At 61.9% G+C, this 18667-nt stretch overlaps 1 protein-coding gene across 1 annotated transcript in view; it reads right to left on the bottom strand.

Moving 5' to 3' along the window:
• The window catches only part of RAI1 (retinoic acid induced 1), a 72690-nt gene extending 62034 nt beyond the window's left edge, over window positions 1-10656 (bottom strand). The window contains exon 1 of the mRNA XM_054571122.1: window positions 10355-10656. The gene's annotated coding sequence lies outside the window, so the exon portion shown is untranslated. The remainder of the gene's footprint in view (window positions 1-10354) is intronic.
• Window positions 10657-18667: the final 8011 nt, after the last annotated feature.

The raw sequence follows: 18667 nt of genomic DNA, 5'->3' as shown, positions 1-18667 counted from the left end.
CCACTTTCGTCCTCACCCGCATTCCCCAGGTCTCTCTGGGTCAAGTTCTGGGGACACCAAGGGGCAGACGCCCTCTGTCAGTCTCTCCAGCCAACCGGTGAGACAGGGCGACCGCGCAGCGGCTGTGGGTCAGCTGGGGGAAATTCAGGGCTCCAGGCCTTTGGGCTTAGAAGGAGCCAAAGAAGAAAGGAAGGCACACACTTGCCCTCTGCCTGCCCACTGTTGAGATCAGGCACCCTCTCCCTCCTGGGGCGGCACTGGCTGCTTCTGGCAACTTCTACATGACAAAACAGTTCCTGTCTGGGTGGAAATGAAGCCTTGCAATGTCACCTCTGTCCACACAGCTAGGCACTGCTCTCCAGAGAAGTCGCAAAGCCCACCGCGTCCTGCGGAGACGGCCCAGGGAGACCCCTTCTCCTTGTCCTCTGACAGGTGTGAGGGTAAAGGGCACAGCTGTTCTCCTGCCTGGAGGAGGCTGAAGGGAGGGGGAGCGGAGCCAGCACGCACCGCGCACACGCAGATGAGAGCCTCGGGTTAGGGGCACAGCTCCACGCCCAGCACCCGCACATGGGAAGGTCTGCGCCAGGTCTGTCCCCGACACCCCAGCGGGAGGCGGTCTCAGAGCCTCTAGACACGCAGGAGAGAGAAGGGGGCTCTGCATTCATGACCTCTGTTCCCGGAGGCATCGGCTCGCTCTGGTCTGCTCTCACGGGAGGACAATTACCATTTATTAATCCTCCCAATTTACAATCAGCCTCAATTAACGGGAACCTCTTAAGCCCCCTTGTCCGACCCTTTGAGACCAAGGGCAGATGTGAATAGACCTTGAACATGCCCTTCAGTCTGCCCCCAGCGTGGATTCCTTTGTCTGCCACCCACAACTGGCCGGCTCTTGCCTAGAAATGAGGCTTCCACAGCTGCCCCTCGCCCTCTCTCTCAACCCCTCTCAGGCCCGAGACTCCCTTTTTCTTTACTTAGACCTCCCCACTCCTGTAGGAACTGAGAGCCTCTCTCTAAAACGTGAGGGGGAAGAAAAGCCGAATGGTCAAATGTGAGTCTGAACGAGCACGTGGCATGGGGTCCCGGATGGGACAGAGCTGGGGGCCAGGCCGTGGTGTGAAGGGGCGAGAGCCCCCTCCGCCAAGCTCGGCTTTGGGAAGAGGCCTCCGCATTGGCATTCTCTGTCCCTCACAATTCAAATTACACCAGCTCTCCTGCGACCCTTTTATCGCATGTTGTCCCTTCAGCAAAAGGTTATGTACAAGAACATCGAAATTCCTCCTGCATATGAAGCACAACAGCGTTTTTCCAAATGCACAGGAAAAAGCAGTAGCCTGGAGCCGATTTTTACAGTAGCCCAGATCAAGTGAGCACTGAACTGGTGGTCAGGGATAGGGTTCCTCGTCCGACGGGGGCCTTCGCGCGGCCCCGGCACGCCATGTCCCCTCTCTGCTTCCCACACTCCTTTCTTTCTTTCTTCTTTTAACTTGTCATGATTTAATTCCAATTGCCTTGTATTTTTAAAAAAGATTTTAAATTTATTTCTTTTTAGAAGAGAGGGGAAGGGAGGGAGAAAGAGAGGGAGAAAAACATCCATGTGTGGTTGCCTCTCGTGTGCACCCCCTACAGGGGACCTGGCCTGCAGCCCAGGCCTGTGCCCTGACTGGGAGTCGAACCTGCGACCCTTTGGTTCAGAGGCTGACACTGAATCTACTGAGCCACACCAGCCAGGGCCTACTTCCCACTTTTCTCGACCTTTGCCCCTACAATGCATTCCATCAGGAATGGTGTGGGGACACCTAAACGGTTGGGACATGGTATGGAACCAGCAGCGTCCAGCCAGGGACAGGGTTCAGGCTGTGGTTCGGCCGTAACCTTATCTGGAGAGGGGTGCGGGGCATCGACGCCCAGGCACTCGGAGCCCTCTGAGACCTCCTCATCCGCCACCCCCGCGGACAGTCAGACGGTGCCCATCTGGAGGCGGACACCCTTTCCTGAGGCCTGCGGCCAGAGCTCCCCAGCCTTCCCTCTGCGGCTGGAGGGCTGCTCACCACAGGGCAGCGGAGGTGGCGGAGGCAGCAGGAGCAGGACCCAGCGGAGGGCGGGGTTTTATGAGAAAGGAGATGAACCAAGCAAACAACTCTTTCCCGCTCCTGCCCCCACCTGTCCTCCCCCTCCTGGCTCCTCCCCCTCCTGCCCTCCCCCTCTTGGCTCCTCCCCCTGCCTTTCCCTGGGTTTGGGGACCTTTCTCCCTCTCTGTGCCAAGCCTTCTTTCAGGGAATTACTATCTGCTTGGCTTTAATTACTGGTCCCCAAGGACCACCCCCTTTCCACAGCCAGGCCTTAATGATCCCTCTCAGGGCTAAGTGAGGAGCCCAGCCCAGGTGCCCCTACCGCTGCTGGTGGGGAGGCAGGGCACAGGGGACGGCGAGGGGGAAGCTCCTGCCCAGTGCAGGCCCAACCAGCCGGAAGCCGATCTGCGACCAGGACCTCCGAGTCTCGGAAATCTGAGCAACCAGGAATGAGGGAGGAAACCGAGGCTCCGAGAGGAGAACGGGCAGCGGCAGGCGCGCAGCCCCCAGGGCCTTTCTGACCCTCCCCGCTCTCTCCTCTTTGCATCCTCCCTCAAGGGGGGCTCCGCCCGCGGCGACGCTGGCCTGGGGAGCCCTTCTTCTCGTTGGGCCTGTGCCATCACCGCCTTCGCTGCAGTCAAGGCCCCAGGCTACCTCGGCCTCCACTCCTGCCTGTGACTCCCCTGTTCCCACCTACCACCTAAACTTCTAGAACTCTCTGGGCCCTTTTCCTCCTCCAGGACTCCCCGCCTGCTGTGCAACGCTGTCTCCTGCAGCCAAGTGTTTCCCCTTCCGGGGTTGGGGCTCCAGCTCCCTTCTCTGGGGCTGACCCAGGAGGCTGGATGTCGCATACTGGACAGAAGAGTGAAGCAAATGGAACTCGACCTGTGAACCGGGTGCTGACCCGTCAATGGGAACAGCTGCAGGGATCTCGCCGCCATGCGGGAGGAGGACCAGGCCAGGCCGTGGGGAGCCGCGCGGACAGTTCCAGCAGGGCCCTGGTGCCCCCGCGCAAGCCCTCCGCTCCCAGCCCCTCACCTCTAAGGCAGCTAACAGGGGCTGGGTGGGTGTGGGCTGTGCGGGAGGCTGGCATCATGCACAGTTCTTGGGGCCTGGAGACCGAGCTTTGAAGGCAGTTACAGCGGCCCAGGGAGGCTGGGAACTGGAGGCCAGGGTCGAAGCCTGGCCACAGGTGGGTTGCTGCTGGATTAGATTACAACAGACACAAACCAGATGTTATGAACACGTCTGGATCCTCGTTCCTGAAAAGGGGGGTGACGAACGCCCTCTGTGCCGCCCTGGCAGAGCTCAGCTGCCGCACCTAAGGAGAGCCAGGCGCCCCCCCCTCGTTAGCACTGTCTGCTGGGCTTGCAGGCCCTGGAGGTGGGTGGCCCCTGCGTTATGCAAACATAAGTTCTCCTCTGACCGCTGCCCCAGGGCACACGGGCACCTGGGAAGACTGTCCTCTGATGCTTCGATCCCAGCTGTGACAAAAGGCGCACACGGGGCCCTGGGCAAGGCAAGAGGGGGCCTTCCGCAGAGAGGCAGGTCGCATACAGCTCAAGGCACTCTTGGGAGGGGCACCCTGCAGGGGCGACGAGGAGGGCAGGGTCTCTCTGCCTGGTGCGAAGGGCTGTTTGTGGAGCGAGCCTGCCTCTGCCAGTCTCCCTCCCAGTCTCGCCTCCGGGAGTGTGGGAAACTAGCTTTTCTGCTTCCATCTGCCCCCTCTAATTCTTTACAACATTATTTCTGGACCTAGGACCCTACCCTCAGTCAAGTTTCCCCCAAGAATGTGGGACCTGGTCCAGGAGAAACATCCTCTCTCTTCCCATTCCACCTTTGATAACGCAGCTTCAGGGGAAAGGGGGTCCAATGAGCTTCCTAGGCCCCCAGAGGCTCCCACTGAGATGACAGTCCCCTGAGCTGCAGCCTGGCTCCTAGAAAGCAGAGAAGGAGCGCCATCGCGTCTCTCTCCACAGGAGCCTGCAAACCCAAAGCCCTGCTGTGGCCACACACAGGCGCCCCGAGTGGACAGATGTGCAGAGGAACACGTAAGGGGTCCCTCCGTGTGCCCGGGTGCTGCCGGGCACTTGAACAAGCTTCACCTGGTTTCCCTTACCTTCCCGACAGTCCTCTCAGGAAAAAGCTATGATCCCCACATCACAAAGAGGAAACTGAGGCACAAAGAAGTGAAAAGACCCTTGCTCGTGGCTAGAGCTCTCATGTGCTTCTGGATGTGGCTGCCCTAAAGCCGGTCTCACAAATGCCAAGGCGAACCTGCCCACCCCAGCGCCTCCATGAACGACAGCACTCGATTCCAGGGCACAGACAGGCCCATCTGGTTTGTGATTATTATGACTTCTTTTTCCTTTTTTACTTTATTTATTTATTTCTAGATAGAGGGGAAGGGAGGGAGAGAAGGAGAGAAACATCACCGTGTGGTTGCCTCTCACGTGCCCCCTACTGGGGACCTGGCCCACAGCCCAGGCACATGCCCTGCACTGGGAATCGAACCAGTGACCCTTTGGTTCGCAGGCCGGCGCTCAATCCACTGAGCCACACCAGCCAGGGCTTGACTTCTTTTTTCATCACTGCAGTCCTTCCGGGGCCGACTGCAGCTGAGATAACCAGGCAAGGCGGCGCATGACTAGGCCCAGACTTCTTCCAGGAAGGCATTGGCAGCATATGCCCAGGAGTGTGGGTATGTCGTGGCTGGCAGGCCCCGCGGGGCACCTGTGGCTGAATCATCAGCCACCTTGGGGGGCAGTGGGAGGGAGTGAGAGAAGGCCCAACCTGGGCTGGCAAAGGTGGCATGAGTCAGACTAGAGCTGACCCAGCCGGCGAGCCCTGAGGCTCCGCATGTGAACGGACATTATGGCCCGGCTCGCGGCGCAGCTTGGCCCTCTGAAAGGCCCCCCAGGGGAGCCGGGGACGGTGAGAGGGGCTGTCCTGGAAGCCTCGGCTCCCAGGGCTCATGCAGAGGGAGGACTACTCACTGTGAGTCTGGGGACTGTTGGGAGCTAGAAAGGGGGTCTTGGCCTTGAGGTCAAAAGACTGGGTCCAGCCCAGGGTCCCCAACTTCTGGCTCTGTGGCCTCAAGCATGTCCCTTGTCCGTAAAAGCAGAACCACAAATGCTGACTCACAGGCTCGGAGCCCAGCACGAGTGCGGCTCCATGGGGCCTGGTGGCGACCCCCAGCTCCTGGGACCTCAGAGAGTGCCGCCGACAGGAGGGGGCATCTTTAAACTCGAAGGCGTCGTCCCAGTCAACCTCCACGCACCCCCACACCCGGCCCCTGAGCCCCCAGGGGGGCTCCCTCTGTGGGCTGGGCCTCGGCGCGCGGGGCCCTGCCGCCGGACCTGCCCCACTGTACATCCTCTGGCTTCGGCCTCATCCTCTCCCTCGCTGGGGGATGTGAGCAGGAATGGCTCAATCAGGATAGAATCGTTTTTAATTAACGTGCAGATCATTTCACAGGCTAATCTCCTTGGAGACCGGAGGGAAGATGGTCTTTTAAGATTTTCTTTTGCCTTCCTCCCCCCACCCCTCCAAGTTGAAGGCGGCCCCGCACCCTTCCACCCTCCCTGCCGCAGCCTGGCACGCGGCACGGAACCCGCTGCCCGGACCCCTCCGGGGGCCACTGTGAGGTAAGCACGTGCTCACACACAGTCACACATAAATGTGCCCAAGCCTGGGGGCACGCTCTCCAGAGATGCACACACGGCATCAGAGACTCACTCACCGACAGGGCATGGACAGGGATGCACACAGATTGGCACACACAGGCATGCGTGCATGCACATGTGCCAAAGCTGGAAGGCACACAGACCCCTTAAGAAATATACAAACAGAATCCAAGGCACACAAATGTGGGTACACACATGCCCAGGTTGGCAGGCACCCCGACTCCCAAGAGTACACAAACAGCGTCAGACGCAGACACAAACACAGGCACACGCGATGTGCATGGGCCTACGGGGACAGGTCCAAGCACAGGGACACACCTCAGAGAGGCCCACACCCCCACGCTCACGGGAGGGCTGCTCCAGGCCTCCCTGGCCAGTGGGCATGCTGGCGGGCAGACAAACAGAAGGTCCTTCCCTGCGCTGGGAAGTCAGAGCCACAGCTCCCTCGCCTCCCCAAGCGCCCTGGCCCTAGCCGTGGAGCTGAGGGGCCCTGCCCCCAGCCCCACTGGGGGATCCGTGAACAGAGAAACCACCAGCATCTAGCCTCCCTGTCACCTGGGTGGCACCTGGTCTGGATCCTTCTGAGCCCCAGGGCCACCCCCTACCCCCGCCAAACAGCCGTTCCACCCAGCCCGGGCAGAGTCCCAGGGTGCGTGGCCTTTCCTGGCCTCCCAGCACCCACGCTGGGAGGGACGCGCTGGCTTCTCCCGGGCGCCCCGCAAGGCTGGGGCGAGGGATTCTCTCTCTCCTGTCTTCACTTGCAATAGGTCCTTTCCTTCCCCGTTTTCTCCCTTTCAGACCTCCCCTCCCTCTTTTCTTTTCCTTTCCTTTTTTAAATGAATTTAGTGGGGTGACACTGGGCCATGAAATCATACACCTTTTCGCCTTCCCTCTTTTCTAATCCCTTCCTTTTTCTCTCATCGTCTCCCCTTCCATTCTTTTCTCCTCTTATTCTCTCTTCCCCTCTTCCCCTTCCCTCCCGGGATGGGGGCCTGTGGTCAATCTATGATCAGAGGGACAGCTGAAGGCGGAGCTGGGCCGCCGCACCCCGCCAGCGCGGGCGTCTGTGCCAGCCACTGCCCCAGCTCCTGAGCGGACCCTGAGTGCGGCCTCGGGGCAGGTGAGCTGGGGCACAGGGCGGGGGCATGACCCCTGGGTCCCTCTGACTCCTGCACTCCCACCCCCTCAATGCGCCTGCTTTGGAATCTTGGCTTTTCCTTCTGGAAATGGGATGGGAAAGAGGAAGGGTGAGTTGGGGGGTGGGCAACAGGGACCAAATGTCTGGCCCCTGGCAGGCTGGTAACTTAGGTGGCCCCAGGGCCCATGGGCACGGCCAGCAGGTGGGACCCAAAGGGCTTAGGAGCCCGTCTGGCTCTCCAGCGGGCGGGCACGCTGGGTGCCTCTCCTCTCGTGGTGCCTCAGTGCTCCCATCTGTGAGATGGGCAAGGTCAGGCTGAGGGGGCCTTAGGGACTCTCCCAGGATGCAGAAGCCATAGTGGCAGCTCCGTGACCCACCGTTGGCTGCTGCAGCACCCAACAGCAGCTGTGTGACCTTGGGACTCGCTTCCCGCCTCTGGGAGCATCTCCTCCTCTGGCAAAGGAGGGGGGCCAGGCAGGTGATTCACTGCCAGGGCTCTTTGGTTCTGGTAGAAGGTTCTAGATTGTGCTGGAAGGAAAGAGAATAATGTGCCCTTCTCCAGGAAAAATGAGAAGCCCATTTCTTCTACTGCCGGCATGTCGGAGCCTTTGGCATCAGCAGAATCATTTTCAGGAAATCATCTTAAACATCAGAAAAAGCTTTCTACATAAAATATATCCACGACCTCATTCATCGGGAGCATCCCGAATGCTGAACAAAACGGGGAATATTAAGTAAATGACGGCACATCCACCAGGCTGAAAGAGCCTGAAGACACGGTGTTTACGGAGAGCCGGTTACACAACAGGAAAAGGCTCCCGTCAGCGTTGCCAAAGGAGAAAGCAGGATGTGCCTCTGCACACACAGAATGACGACAAAGCCTCCAAGACACAACCCAGCCACCAAGTCCACAAAGACTGCAAAGGACGGCATCAAAATAGTCCCGTGGTCACAGCCCACTATCCGTAACCTCCTTTGTTTCTTTTTATTTTTCACATATTCTATGAACCGTATTTTAAAATGCTTCTATCAAAAAGGTCTTTTTCTTTAAAAAAAAATAACTAAATGCCTCCGATTGAGGAACCTTCCTCTTTCATTCATGTGTTCATTCATTCATCACTGATTCATTCACTCCGCGCTTGTCCAGCGAAGCCGAGGGCTCATCTTGTGCCTGGCCTCAGGGCTCCGAGACCCGCAGGGAATGGCTCTCCCCCGCAGGAAACGGAAATGCGGGGCGGGTGGGGAAGAGGGACGACAGCCCCTCGGACAACTACGCAGCAAGGGCCTTGTGCCATAAAGGGCCCTTTCTCCTCGGAGCAAGGAGAAATCAATCCTGCGGGTGGGCCCTGACCCCGGCGGCCTCGCCCAGGCCTGTCCCCTGCACCTCGGGTCTCACAGTCTGTCCAGCCTAAGAGTAAGGAGCTCACTCTTAACCACCAAGCCTCCAGCTGTGGGTGGTGAGGATGGAGGTGGCAATGGGGGCAGGGGCGGGGGAGGGGCGGGGGAGGAGAGGAGGGTGTCCAGTCCCCATGGCGACTCTGCTTCCAGTTCCTGTGTCCCCTTCCCTGGCAAGTAACCCCTGTTCAAAACCTCAGGGCCAGAAGGCCACTCCCTGACTGTGACGCCCTCTCCCAAACTCTAATTTCGCCTCCCCTGGTTCCCGAACCAGGCACCACCCCGCCAGGTCCTGTCCGGCTGCCGCTGCTGCCAAGGGGGCGGGCACAGGCCAGGGAATTTGCTGGTTCCCCTCACTATTAGCAGCAGGTCAAGGGGTCCCACTCCGGGCGCCTGCTGTGTGGGGCCAGCAGGTATCTGGGGGTGGTCAACTCTTTCTCTTCCTGGGCCAAGTCACAGACAGGCCTGCAAACTCTTTGCCACCGCCCCGCAAGGTGCCTCCGTGCTCCCCCAGGAACTGTCTCTTTAAGGAGGGAGAATTTCCTTCACCTGCCTGGGTGTCCAGCTGGGGGTCCCTCGCCAGTCCCGCCCCCTGCCCCCCCCGGCCTGGCAATCCAATTAAGGCAGACTCTTCTTCTCCCCTGGCTCCTGTTCCAACTAGCCCACCGCCCCTTCCACATGCCCCCGCAGGAGCCGAAGGATCTGGGAGCTGTGCGTGCGGGAAGCCTCTGACCTCACAACCCCCATCGGAGGTGCGCCCCCCTCAGGGTTGAATCCCCCAAATTTCCCTGGGCTAGTACTCCCTTCCCATGGCCCCGTGGAAACAGGAGTTCCCACCGCTCTCCTCCCCTAAGCCCTCAGGGAGGGGACGAGGTGTCCGAATCAGCGGGTCACCAGAGCAGCATCTGCTGTGGATCGCAAGAGACAAACACTTCGTCACACACACATCACCCGCGGGATCACCTCTGAAGCCCGCATTGTACGTGAGGGGAGGAGGCCGCGGTGGAGCGAGGAGGCTGAGGTTGCGGGGGCCCTCCGACGATCCTGAAGTCACCAGCCAATCACCTAGCCCAAGGGGGGCTCGAATCCACCACCCAGGCAGACAACCCAGGCCTCTGGCCTTCCCCGGCACCGCACCTTGCCCCCGCCCCTCCCCTCCAGGCGCCGTCCACGTCAAGGTCTCTAACCCAAACAAGCCCCTCCCCCTTCGCCTCCCCAGCACGGGGTCAGCAGCCCCAGGAGAGATCAAGCTACCACCACCCCCACCCGGACAGGAGAAACGCAGGATTTCATTGTCAGCCTGGCCAGTCGCACAAGATCCAGCAGGCGCTGGCGGAGGCGTGGGGAGGGGTCTCCAGGGGGAGTGTTCGCGGCTGCGGCTCCAGCTCCGCACAGATCCGGAAGCCGCTGGGGGTGGGAGGAAGGCGGGGGTGGGAGAGCACGACCTTAGCGCGGGCGGCGGCGAGGAGGGGCTGTGCCGGCGGCCGGAGGAAGCACCCGGAGGCGACAGGGGCGCCAAGTTCCCCGGGAGGCTGCGCTCTCGGGAAGTTTCCCACCGGTTGCCGAAAGCAGGACAGGGCGCGCAGACGGCCCTCGCCGGCCTGACCTATTCCGGGGCGCAGATTGCGAACTTGAGCGAAACTCCTTCCTTCCGCGTCCCTCACCGCCCCATCCGCTGCCACCAGCCCCTCCATCTCGTCCCCCGAGTGTCTCCCTGTGTACCGCCAGAACCACTGTCGCCGAGGCCATGGAGGAAACAGGACGAGGGAATTCCCATCCCCAGCACAACCAAACTGCGGCCAAAAAAAAAAAAAAAAGAAAAGAAAAGAAAAGAAATTCCTTCTCCTGAGACCAATTCCCTCAACTGGCATGGAAAACCCCCAAACAGGCGAATCTGCAACTGCAGCCAAGATTGCGGCGCGCGCGGGAGGGGTGCCGGCAGGGACCCCCGCCGGCCGCCCCAGGTTTGGAGCAGGTCTGAGCGCCGCGGCGGCCGGGCATCCGGGAGCCCTCGAACCCCAGAACGGCTCCCCAAAGACACAAAGCTCTGCCGCCAACAATACCTGCGGGCTCCTCCCGGGTCTCCCGAGCGCCGGCGCTGCGCGTCCCGCCGTCTCCCCGTCCCCAGGCAGTCTTTCTCCTCCCGGCGCGCCGGCTGTCCCCCTCGCTTCTTCCAGAACGCGGCGGCCAGATGAGATCCTTGGGAGAAAAAAATGTGAGCGCTCGCACGATTCCCGATTCCTTTCTCTCCGTCGCCGCTCACGGGCTCGCTCCTTTCTCTCTCGCGCTCCCGCGCGCGCCGCGCCTCTCTCGCCCCGCGTTTCCTTCTCAGCAGCCCCTGCGAGCGCCCTGAGTAGCCATTATTCACGGGTCGCCGGGGGACAGGAGGTAATTAGAGACCGCCCTGTGGCCGCATCCACTCGGAAGGCGCGATGCAGGCGAGGGGGGCGCGCGCGTTCGCGCGGGGAGGGGCGCGCGACGAGGGGGCTTGGCTGCGTGCAGCCCGAGCCCCAGACGCGAGGGAGGGGAGGAGGAGGGGGCAGGGGAGCGAGGAGGGGGGCATTTGCCGCCGGGGGACGTTCCTAAGGCCCAGGGGGTGGGGGCTCCGGGTCCGGGGCTAGGAGGCTCGGTTAGGGGCTGGGGGTGGGGGTGAGTGTCTCCGTTTGTGAGCGCGCGCACGCGAGCTTGTCAGAGATTAAAGGGGAGGGAGGGAACGCTTTAATATTTTTCCAGTGACTTACGAGCCGGTGGGTGAGCTCTTGGCTGCGCGTTTAAGTCCGTGTGTATCAATGAGGCTGTATATTTCTGGTCTGTCCTACGTGTGAATGTCACGGGGTGTAGGGGTCTGGCTGCGAGCTGTGAATGGCTGCAAGCTGTGAATGTGTCTCTGGGTCTCGGAGGGACCGAGTGATGCGGTGCCTGCGTGGGTCATGTTTGTATGCGATTGTTTATGGGGGAGGGTGGGACTACGTGGGTGGGACTGCGCCTGTGCGGGGCTGTGTCTGTGTGAGGGGTGTGTGTGTGTGTGTGTGTGGGATTGTGTCTGCGTGGGCCCGAGTGCGTCGGAGGGGCGTTGTGTGTACGCGGGGGCTTGTTTGCGACCGGGGCTGCGGTTGCGGGGGCCGCCGTGCTGTGCTTGGAGAGGGCGGCGCGCCTGTGCGGGGCTGTGGGTTGGCGAGAGGCTGCGGTGCGTGTCTGCAGGCGACCCTGCGTGGGGCCGCGCTCTGCGTGCGAGGCTGCGGCCTGGCAGGCGAGGGGGGAGGGGGGCCCGAAGGGCGTCAAGGGTCCCACCCCCACAGAGGAGCCGCTCAAGACGCGAACAGGCCGCGCTGGGGTCAGGGCGTAAAGCACCGAGTAGTGGCAGAGGAGGGGCGGGAGGGCGAAAGCGGAGAAGGAGGGAGACTTCATCCTGCGCCCCCTCTCTCCGCACCGGAGACGCAGCCTGGAGATCTGGCACTTATGAGCCCCACGGTCCTAGAGGCCCTGGGTTTGGAAAACCCTGCTGGACCGGGGAAGCCGCCTAAGGGCTGGGGGCCGCTGGAGCTGACACTCGGGAGACCCAGGAGCCGCCCGGAAGGGAGCGGCGGGGGCGGCCTGAAGAGGCGGGTGGCGGTCGGGAGTCAGCAGAGGACAAGGCCGAGACAAAGAAGAGCAGGCCGGGGACTTCAAGGTGGACCGCTCCTCCAGGTGTCCCCGCGGCGGCGGGGTGGCCCAGCCGGCGCGCTCAGGGCTGGCGCGGGCACCTCCTCGCCCCGGTTCCAGAGCTGCCGCCGGCCGCAGCTCCAGCGCCCCGCGGGCAGGGAGTTGGGCGCCCCGGGCAGGCGCGGCAGCGGGGGTGCTGGATGTGCAGTGGGGCGCAGCTCCAAGGGGCTGTGACGGCGCTGGGCTGGCCAGCACCGTGCGAGGGCCGCTCACCGGCCGCGCGGCCATGCATTCACTCATCCACCCACCCTTCTCCCCAGACACGTGTCCAACCTGTCGTCGGTCTACTCTATTATCGATCATCATTATCGATTATTGAGCCACGGACCACACAAGACTTGTCAGACCTGGCTCGCTCTCTCCTCAACCCTCACCTCCGCTTCCCCAGTCAGACCCCTGTGTGTTCTGCTGAGAGGGAAGGAGCCCAGGTTGTGCCGTTCCGTGAAGGGCCAAACCGCCTCCTCATTTCCTGCCCCTGTCCCCCTCTAACGTGGGGGGGCCGTCTTTCCTCCCTTCCGTGGCCTCACTGAGGCCAGGGGGCTCCTTGGAGGGGGCAGTGATAGGCAGCACATCTCCACCCACTGCGCGAGCGTCTCCCTCGGCCCAGAACCCTCTGGGCTGGGGGTGGACAAAGTGCGAAAGGGCTTCATGAGAGGACAGAGTGCCTCCAGGCTCTTGGCTGAGGGCTGGGCCGGGGCCGGTGGCACAGAGGCCACTAGTGCTCCTGTGGCCGGACAGGTCCGTCCCAGAGAGTGTCCGCTGGGAAACCAAAAACAGAATCCTGAGCTGTAGCTCAGACCCAATCAACCCGAGTGCCCAGAGCCTTGCTGTTTCCTTGCACATGCTGTTCCCTCTGCGGAATCGACATCTTACTGCCAGGCCTGGAGCATCCAGGCTCCGGAGTGCGGCTGCCCGGGGACAAAGAGCAGACCCCTCTCCCAGAAATGGACGCCAGACAGCCCTCTGGGCACCGGGCTCCCCTGTGAAGGATGCAGCAGCAGCAACAAAGGGGCTGGCGGGAGCACGCTCAGCCCGGCCGCTCCCGGGCCCCCTGGCTTCAGGAGGCAGACTGCTTGGTCTGCCCCGGGCGCCGGGGTCCCCAGTCCTACATGTGCTGGCTGAGCCAGGAGAGGCCCACTGTGTGCGCCGCTAGATACAAAAAGCCCAAATCCCTGCTGGGAACCACAAAGCCCACCGTAAACAGATCCACCGCCTGTCACAGTGGTGCTCGACGCCCAGCTTCAGACGGTCCCCCGCGTGCCCCGACTCGGCTGCCTCCTCCACGCAGACACCCACGGGGGTCAAGGCTGGTGGCGGGACTGTGAGGATGGCAGTGTTCGCACCTTTCCCCTGGGAGGGCAGGGACAGGCTCCCATCCCCTCCCTGGTTTCAGAGTGATCAGAAGAAAAAAGTCCTTACAGTGGTTGACAAGGCCCCACAAGATCAACCCCTACCGCCCACCCCTCTGACCTCAGTCCCGCCCCCATTTATCAGGGTCCCATGAATTTACAGCCACATTCTCATTTCAGGGCCTTTGTCCTTGCTGGTCCCTCTGCCTGGAATGCTCTTCCCCAGCTTCTAACATACCACTTAATTGACTTATTTGTGTATTTTGTATTTGTTTTTGTCTGTTTGCTCACTGGTATATCCTCTGTACCTGCCACGGAGCCTGGCACCCATTCAGCAAGTATTTTTGAGTGAATATGTAAGAGAATGAATGAGGGAGGGGGGGAGGGAGGCTGACCCCAGCGCTCCTTCTGGGAACAGGACCCAGCCTGGGGCGCTCTCTTCTTTGACCAACAGCCCTCCTCGGAGAATAACTGGGGTGGCCGGGGCTGGAGGACTGCAGGGCGAGGACAGGTCCCCGACGTGTCAGAGGTCGCTCAGGGAGTGCCCGCCGCAGACGCTGGCCTCCGGGCACGTGTCCTCGGGGTCTGAAGGAACGAGATGGTGGTGGGGGACTTATCCCAAAGGAGAGCAGAGCCCTGCTCTCTTTTTGGGATCTGTTTGGGCTGTTCCCGGCGGCCGTCTGGGGGAGGGGCCAAAGGGGGACAGAAAGCCCTACCTGACCAGGGCCCTTCTGTAAGTGTGACCCCGGAGGGTCATGAGGAGAGCCCTCCAAGCACCCGGTGACACCACCTGATCCCTACCTAAGCTTCCAGAGAGATGTTTCTCGCCTCTGCCTGGCACAGAGCAGGTGCTCAGTATGCATTTGGCAGCGAATGAATAAAGTGACAATGTTCAGATTCAAACTTAGGTCCGCGTGGCCCCTGAACCCTCGCTTGTTCTCTCAGACTCCAACAGCGGGACTCTGGGAACTGCGGCGGCGGCGGCGGCAGGTGTTCCAGGAACGCCAAGGGGACCGCCGGCCGGGGCTGCTGCCCGGCTGGCATGGCCCTGCGCTGGGAGGGGTCCGATCCCCCGCCCGCCACAGGAGCCCTATTCCAGACCGAGTGGGGTTCGCAGGCCCCACAGGCGCGATCTGCCCTGGTAAGGGGTAGCTGTGCCCAGGAGGGCCTGGGCCTGGGCGTGCTGCCCTTTTCTGCCCTATCTGAGTAGCTGCTTTCATGCAAAATGTGTGTCCAAATGCTCCAGGGTTAAATAATAAACAGGAGCAGGGAGGGGACCCCAGGCATGGACTTGGGGAGCGCAGGCGAAGGGCCAGCTGGGCTGCCGGACGCCAGGCTCACTGACAGGCCGCCAGGGACGGGGCCCAGGGGCCCCCCCAGGTGGGCACAAGCAGCAGAGAAGAGGGGCCTGGGCTCTACCCACCAGACCAGGCGGGTGCCACTGAAATCCAGGAGCTGCGTTCACGCTCGGGCCTGGTCTGCTAACCCCAGTACCCCCTGCCTTGGGGCTCTGCGGCAATCCAAGGAGGAGACAGGGCATTGGGCACCTCGCCTGCAAATACGAAGCCCCGGGGTCCAAGGGCCGCCAGGCTGACCGTCCACTCTGCACACGTTCAGGGAGCAGGCAGCCAGTGACTTCTATCCTCTATCTTTCCCTCAGTCGCCCTTCCTGTTTCAGAGACTGGTCACTGAGGTCCAGGGGCTGACTTGCCCAAGATCAAGACAACTTGGGTCTAGCAGAAATAATCATCCATTCGATGGGCAAATATTTACTGAGCACCAACCTGTGTTCCAGGCACTGTTCTAAGTGTTGAGGATTCAGAGCTAGGAATGAGACAAAGTTTCCAGTCTTCCTAGCTGTGATACAGACAAGAAACCAGTGAATGAGTAAATTATGTAGTATGTTACATGGAGGTGGGGCAGCACTGTGAAAAAAATAAAGCCAGGGAAGGGGGCTAGAAGTAACTGGGGGAGGGCTTCGTCTCCACATTGGGGGCTCAGAGAACTCACACTTGAAATCATCTGAGAACCGGCTGGAAGGACTAAAGTAGCGAGGCACCCTGCTGTCTGGGGAAAGCTGCGCAGCAGGGGGAACAGCAAGTGCAAAGGCTCCGCGGCAGGAACAGGGTGGAAATTGTCAAGGAGTGGCGGAGGCTGCTGTGGCTGGGGCACAGAGAGCCATGGGTGAGTGGGGAGAGGTAGAGGCAGAGAGGTGACAGGGGCCGCTTCTTCGTAGAGGGCGAGATGAGGCGTCTTGGCAGCGTTCTGAGCATGGGAGGGACGTGACCTCCCTGAGGCCCTCACGGTGTCCCCCTGGCTGCCGTAAAGAGATCCAGTGCAGGGCCAGGGCGGGGGCAGGGCGGCCACTCAGGTTACCTCCGCACAAGTCCAAGCAGGCAGTGACAGGGCCCGGCCCGGACGGGGGGCCACGCAGAGCTGAGGGGGCATCAGGCTCTGGACGGATTCCGGAGGCGGGGCCCACAGGCTCAGCTGACACATCTGCCCCGAGCAACTGGAAGGATGGAGCTGCCGTCGCCAGCCGGTCATTCGGTCATTTGCTGGCGACAGGTCTGGGGCAGGCTCCCAGGGCTGGTGGGAGGGCGTGTGTTCAGGAAGGGACGGCCCTGCCCCTCGGACAGGTTAACGCCCTTGGGGCCGATCTGCTAGCGGAGCCCAGACGGACCTCATTTTCCTGGACGTGTCAGGAGCAGTGCCCCGCCTGGGTCATCCCTGGGTGACCTGCCAAGTCACTTTCCCACTCCAAGCCTCAGTTTCCCTTTTTTATGAAAAAATTGGGCGAGATGAGAGGCCAGCGGCCCTACGTGCCTCCTCTCCCCCATGACTGACTCCCACTGTCCTCCCAGAGCAGCCGGGCGCGTCCGCCCCGGGGATCTCCGGGGCCAGGCGTTGTTGGGACACCAGGGAGACAGCAGTGAGCAAAGCCCACAGTCCTCTGCCCTCATGCGCCGCTGGCATGGTTGCTAAGCAATTGCGCCCTGTTCCTCGGCCTCCCCCCGCACCACTGAATGCTCTAGTGCCCAGCACTTCCTGAGAGCTGGGCCACCACGTGAGACTGAGAGCTAAACACTTGAGAAAATGTTTTCCTTTGAAAGCAGAGAACTTGATGTTTTAGCTGGGGGTAGTGGTGGGGAGTCAGGATCATGAATACCCAAGTTCCCTTAACTTTTCACAACATTTTCCAACAGCTGACGTGTCTTGTGCCCTGCGCCCCCATCCCAGGGGATGGCAGCAGAGGTCAGGGGAAAATCTGGGATCTACCTATTTAGTTTCTGGCCCAAGTTCAGGCGAGAGAAGCTGCTTGGCGCCCGCCTCCCGGCCCTGGGTGGGGTATGGGGCACGTTGCGGCCTCTGCCCAGCCGGCCTCGGCCCGGGGGGGCCGGCTGGACCCGCCCACCAGTGCCTGGCACTGAGACGGCTGCTTCTTTCGCTGCCTGCCTTTGATCTGCACGGCCTTTGATCTCTGCTGTCTGTGGCTTTTTCTGCCATCTGTCTGTCTGTCTGTCCTTTACTAGACTGTGGGAGACCACCAGATGAGGTCATCGGACTTCAGACTCCAGGAGGCCAGACCCACCGGCTAGGGACCCTCTTCTCCAGGCTGGGCTCCAGAGGCGGACCCTCAGCCTCCCGGCGCCCTCTCCCCCCCCGCAGCCCCACCCCTGCCAGGGGAGCCCGCAGGCCCCGCCGTGCCCCCACTGGCATGCACCTGTCTTTCTCAGCATCCCAGTGCCCTGGAAGATGCTGGACTTGTGTCCTTGGGCGTGGAGGAGGCAAGGCCCCGGATTCAGAGGGCGGTGGCTGCGGGCAGGGCAGGGGGTGGGGAGGCCGGGATGAACGGGGGGGGGGGGGTAGAGGGTTGGGCCGCCAGAAAGGAAGGCAGAGAGAAGTGGGGAGAGGGCAGTGGGGAGGGTGAGAGAAGAGAGGAGAACTGAGGAGGAAAGGAGCAAATGAGGAGGAAGAAATGGGTGAGGACGGGGAGAGAGCCCCAGGGGAGAGGCACACAGGACCCCCGGCCGCAGCCTCCAGGTTTGGGGTGGCGCTGCCCCTGCTCCGCGTTCTCTGGCCAGAGGGCACCCCTCTGTTCTGGGCTATGTCCAAGGCCACCCATGCCTGGCGTATCTGGTCTGGCTGGGACACTGTCACGGCCACAGAAGCAGCTCCCAGCCGTGTGCCTGCGTGGCGCCCACAGGGGCCGCGCAGCCTGTGCCGCTGCCTCCTGAGCTGCAACCCAGGGCTCAGATCCACACTCGGCCAGGAAGCCACCAAGAGGCTGAGGACAGTGGTGTGGCTGAGGCCTATCCAGTCCTCTGTGCCAACACAGACAGACCCCTGACCCTGGCCACCGACGGATCCCTGCCCTCTGCCACGAATGATGGACTCCTGGCCCCAGCCAGAGCCTCTAGCCACCTCCTACGGACAGTCTATAGCCCCGGCTATCGATGGACCTCTGACCCCAGGCCCAGTCTGGGCCCGGACCCCGACGCTGGCCGAGGGACGTCGTGTGACTGTCCTGTGGACGCGCTCCACCAGGCCACCAGGGACCACGCGGAGAGTCGGAGCCAGCCGCCCCTGAGGGGAGCAGCAGTGCCGACCCCGTGCACGGTCCACACCGGGGCCTCAGGCCCACACAGGGACCAAGGGGAGCCTGAGGCCGCTGGCACTCTCCCCGGCCTGGGCCAGTCTGAGCAGGCCGGACGCACAGAGACACAGCCCGAGTCAGGCGGACCTGCCCCTACGCCACCGCCAGACCCATGGGCCCGGCCCGAGACCCTCACACGCGCAGAGACACATGGGCGCCAGCACACAGACGCCCCCCCCCAACAAGACACCCAGCTAGATGTGCACCCAGCACACCCTCTGTCCCCAGCCCTGCCCCTTCTCACCGGGCCTCACAGCCCCTCCGGCCCAGGCCCAGTGGGTCCCCGGGTGCCTGAGAATGACGACACCCCCTCCTCTTCCTCTCCTTCTGAGAGGCTGGGGAACCCTCGGGCCCCTCCTCGCTTGCCTGGAAGGGAGCCCTACGAAAGAGGGAAGGCTAGCATTGCTCCCTCCCCCAAACTCAGGGCCGCTGCTGAGCCCCCAGCCTCGCAGAGAGGCCCTCGTCACACAGCAGATAGGAGCTACCAGGACAGGCACCAACACACCCTCCCTGGGGGGCGGGGGGGCTGCATGGCGCACCGCCTGCGTGTCCGCACACCGCAAGATGAGACATACATGTGTGCTAACATGCACACAGGGGTTAGGGACACGCACACACGTAAATGTGACAGGTGCCCACACAAGGACATGCACGGGCTCCTCTGGGTA

This window comes from Pteronotus mesoamericanus, unplaced genomic scaffold (assembly GCF_021234165.1).
Source record: "Pteronotus mesoamericanus isolate MK-2021 breed Mesoamerican mustached bat unplaced genomic scaffold, CSHL_Meso_final contig_22, whole genome shotgun sequence".
Taxonomy (NCBI): Eukaryota; Metazoa; Chordata; class Mammalia; order Chiroptera; family Mormoopidae; genus Pteronotus; species Pteronotus mesoamericanus.
This window is presented reverse-complemented; position numbering and strand designations above follow the sequence as displayed.